This window comes from Euprymna scolopes, chromosome 4, assembly GCF_053919585.1.
Source record: "Euprymna scolopes isolate OS-2025 chromosome 4, ASM5391958v1, whole genome shotgun sequence".
Taxonomy (NCBI): domain Eukaryota; kingdom Metazoa; phylum Mollusca; class Cephalopoda; order Sepiida; family Sepiolidae; genus Euprymna; species Euprymna scolopes.
This window is the reverse complement of record NC_136485.1, coordinates 66,792,021-66,797,020: the sequence shown is the minus strand read 5'-3', so window position 1 is coordinate 66,797,020 and position 5,000 is coordinate 66,792,021.

Sequence of the window (5,000 nt, the reverse complement as noted above, 5' to 3'; positions counted from 1 at the left end):
ATGGAATCTGGGCAGCCAAAAAAGGTAAATAAATTCTGGAGACAATTTATAACAGTTTTTGTTGATATGTCCTGACATGAATAGACAGAAGGATAGCGTGAATATTCATCTACAATCATGAGTAGGTATTTGAAATTATTCGTAGATGGTTTCGGTCCCATGAAATCTATTGAAAGACGTTCAAAGGGGGATCGAGAATGGATTAATCGACCTGATGGAGGTTTGAAGAACCTTGGTTTTAGTTCAGCACATATTTGACATTCAGCGCAGGTGCGCTTAGCATCTTCCATGGAGAATGGTAGATTCTTCTGCCTCACAAAGTGATAGAGTCTCGCTACTCCAGGATGACAAAGTGCTGCGTGCAGGTCCTTTAGTGATAATGAGCGCGAAGCAGAGCGTGATCGAGAAAGGGTATCTGCGGAGTTATTAAGAGAACCTGGTCTATATACTATCTCATAAGAATAGTTTGAAAGTTCAAGTCTCCACCGAAGCAGCTTATTGTTTTTAATACGATTTGGTGTCTGCGTGTTGAACATAAATGATGCAGCCTGTTGGTCAGTAATAATGGTAAAGTGTCGACCGAGTAAGAGGTCACGCCATTTACGCACAGATTCTACAATGGCTGCCGATTCACATTCCACTGCTGAATGTCGACGTTCTGACTGCGTTAGGGTTCTGAAAAAATATGCTACTGGACGTCCATTCTGGGAAAGGCAGGCTGCTAATGCTGTCGCAGATGCATCAGTTTCTATCGTAAAAGGAACTTCATCCTCAATGGCTGCAACCGAAGCCTTGCAAATTTCATCTTTCATGGCTTGAAATTGATTTTTTGAGTTTCTCAGTGATAGGAAAGGACGTAATATTTAATAAAGGTAGTATTTAATTTATGTATTTCTGTTGTATAAAATGCTAGCTTTTTTTTTCTCGTCCATAAATGTTTATCTACCAAGTTGATCTTAAATATTGTATAATCAATCCATTATATTATTTTCAGTCCCCCACCCCTTATTTCTGGCTCCCATCTTATCTCGCAATTACTTATAACGTCACCAACTAACTTCGGAAGAACCCCCCCCCCAATCTGATTTTCTTTTATATCATAAGTTGCTTAAAACGTAATTAGTTAAAGTTCAGAATAAAATCACGCTTTCTCTTAACGGTTAATTTAAAAAAAAAAAAATCTTCTGAACGCTATTAAAAGTTAAATTCTTCACTAGTTTGCAATTTGGAGACGGAAGCGTTGTTGTGATAAGTGATTTTCTCTACTAATTCGCACTTTTTATTTTTAGATTCAAATATTAATAACTACATTTTATTTCAGTATTTAATTTATGTATTTCTGTTGTATTAAATGCTAGCTTTTTTTTTTTTTTTCTCGTCCATAAATGTTTATTTATCTACTGAGTTGATTGCAAAAATAGATTACCTAAATGTACTCATTTTTAGTTCGTGAGAGGGGAATCTATCACCATACTTTCCCTTAAACACGTCTGTTGGACTTTTATTAAGTACAATACTTAATAGTTTTTTTTTGTTTTTTTTTTTAATGGAGAGTAGAAAACGCATTGTGGATGCGTTATCGGCAGCTCCTGTTACTCTCGCTTCTTCTTATTTGTCCCTCAGTCCTCATTTTTTAAATGAGTGATTTTTCTGACAAAGGGAGAAGAAAAAGCTGTTTTCTAGGTTGGCAGTATTTTTGCGCGAACAGTTGGCAGAGTTGGTGGAAATTTTCTGTTTCTATGTCTATCCTTGTAGCCATGTCACTAGTAAGGGTGCTGGAGGTAAACGTTTTGTCTGGGCTGACGTTATCCGCCTGATAGTCAGGGACCCGAACCTTGGATTAACCACTAAGGAGGCTGTCCTATCAGCAGGTGCAAAGTACTGGGGCTGCTGTATTGCCATTTGGTGAATGGAATCTGGACCATGCAGTAGCTTCTGGTGGGGCCTCTCGATGCCATACTAGTGGGTAATTGTTACGGCTTTACCTTATCATGTGCAACAAAAAAAAAAAAAAGAAAATTCTTCGTTTCTTTTTCTCTCTTAGTTTCTCCTCTCTGTCCTGCTCTAAGTAAATCTGTCGACCTAGTCCACAAATTCCAAAATTTCATCATGACAAGTTTCAAGAAAAAATACACGATTAAACCCGGTTCTCCAACTTCCAACGTAGACCCCTACTACCATGTCTCCTTCTCCAACATCAGGGGTCTTCGTTCTAACCTTCCAGAGGTTGAAACCCAATTACAGGAGACTAAACCAGACCTTTTATTTTTAAGTGAAACTGGCATTGGACAGGCTATTTCTCTAGATGAGTTTGCAATTACAGGATACTCTAACTTAACTTCTAAATCTGACCCCCAAGATCGCCATGGGCATGGAATATGTGCCTATATTAAAGATAGCTTTCCATGTGGGAGGGACATCTCCAGGGAAGATCCTAACTTACCCTATATGTGCTTCCGGGTTGCTTTAGCTCACACTACTGCATTTATATTTACTCTCTATCGCCCCCACAATAGCGGAGTTACTATCTTTCAAAGCATATCTGAGAAAATTGACCAAGTCCTTTCTACTTATCCTTCAGCTAACATTCACGTATGTGGAGACTTCAATGTTCACAACGTCGAATGGTTGACCCACTCAAACAAGATCGATGATGAGGGGAGGTTCTGTCATGATTTCTCCATTGCCTATGACCTCACTCAGATTGTTCAGGAACCTACCCGTGTGCCCGATAATGACAGCCAGTATGCGAGCCTACTAGACCCTTTTCTCACAACTTGCCCTGAACTATGTTCAGTTTCTGTTCTGTCGCCTCTTGGATCTTCCGACCACTCTGTTGTATCAATTAAGATAAAAATGAAATGTAATAAGTCCCCAAATGTACCTCTTCATCGTACAGTATATCGATACACTAAGGCTGACTGGGATAGCTTCCGTACATTTATATCTGATCTACCTCTGCATTCCATGTTTAAAAAGGATGTGTCCTCTATAGTATTAGACCTAACTGAATGGTTAATTGTAGGTATTGACCATTTCATACCCTCTAAAAAGCTTCAGCAAAAACCTAACAGCCAGTCATGGTTCTCTCCAGAATGTGCTGCTGCCATTGCGCACAGAAATCACTTTTTCCACTGCTTCAAACGTAATAGATGTATGGAAACTAAAGCCGTTTTCAAGACTGCCAGCAACCATTGTAAGAAAGTAATAAGGAACGCAAGAGAGTTGTATGCTCAATCTGTTAAGTCCAAAGTAGCTGAGCAGCGGCTTGGTTCCCACCAGTTTTGGCAAATAGCAAACAGAATCCTGAACAAAAGCGTGTGCTCCATCCCAACTATTATCAATGGACCTGAGGTAATCTCGTCAGCATCAGACAAAGCCAAACTCTTTGTCAAGAACTTTGCAGCTAATTCTACCCTTTGCGACCAAGACCGCCAACCCCCAATATTTCCTCCTGTATCAGAAAACACGCTATGTGATATACGTATATCTGTACGTGATGTTGCGAAGCTAATCAAAAACCTTGATTCGAGTAAAGCAACTGGCCCTGATGGTATTCCAATTATAGTACTCAAAAAACTTCAACCTGAACTAGCGCCCATACTTACAAAACTGTTTAAACGTTGTCTTAAGGAGAATAGTTTCCCATCTCCCTGGAAAATCTCATCAGTATGCCCTGTATTTAAGAATTCAGGTGATCGCTCATCCCCCTCTCAGTACAGGCCAATAAGTCTCCTGTGCGTCATGAGTAAGTTGCTAGAATCTGTGTTAAATACAGAAGTAATCAAACATCTCAACAAAAATAACCTTCTTAGTGACACTCAATATGGTTTCCGTTCTGCTAGATCTACAGCAGATGTGCTTACAGTTATATCGCATAGGATTAGCAAATCTCTCGACGGTGGCAATCTTTCTAGGGCAATTGCTCTTGACATATCTAAGGCCTTTGATAGGGTGTGGCATAAAGGTTTACTTCATAAGATCGCTAGCTATGGTATAGCTGGAAAAGTCTTCTCAATTATTAAATCATTTCTTTCTGATAGGTTCATAAGAGTAGTAGTTGAGGGGCAAAAATCAGAAGCTCACAGTATTAATGCCGGTGTCCCTCAGGGATCCATCCTGGGCCCAACTCTTTTCCTGATCTACATTAATGATCTTCCAAATCATATCCTTACATCATTTGTAGACATTTATGCTGACGACACTACCATTTATGGTAGCACATCTAAGACAGTAAACGACCAAGTTCTCTCCAATTCTCTCTCCTCTGATCTTGAGCACGTAGTACAATGGGGAAAGGAGTGGCTGGTTACTTTTAATGCATCTAAAACCAAGCTTCTCTCTTTACATCATCAACATTCTAATCCACATTTGTCATCAATTGAAATGAATGGCTCTCGTCTTCAGGAGGCCTCAAGTTTTGACAAGCTTCTGGGCTTGACCATTACTCCTGATCTTAAATGGAACACGTATATCAAATCTGTTGCCAAGGCCGCTGGAAAAATGGTGGGATCTTTCTATCGATCTAGTAGATATCTCACTGCTGATGCTATTCTCTATCTATATAAGAGCCAGGTACGTCCAAGGATGGAATACTGTTGCCACATCTGGGCAGGAGCTGCTAGAAAGGACTTGTCATGCCTTGATAGAGTTCAAAATAGACTTCGTAGCCTCGTAGGAGATGTCCTTTTCTCCTCCTTGCAACCTCTATCTCACAGAAGAGATGTTGCGAGTTTGTCTCTGATGTATCGTTATTTTCATGGAAAGTGTTCAACTGAGCTTCAATCTATGGTCCCCCCTCGCAAAACTTTCACAAGAAACACTCGTCTAGCTGTAAACACTATCAATAATTTCCCCCACTCTTTATCTGTGCCTAAACCTAAACGTAGATTCCATGAACAAAGCTTCTTTCTTAGAACTGCACGCCTGTGGAATTGTCTTCCGTTTTCCTGCTTTCCGGCTGACTACAATATGGTTGTGTTCAAGTCTAAAGTAAATAA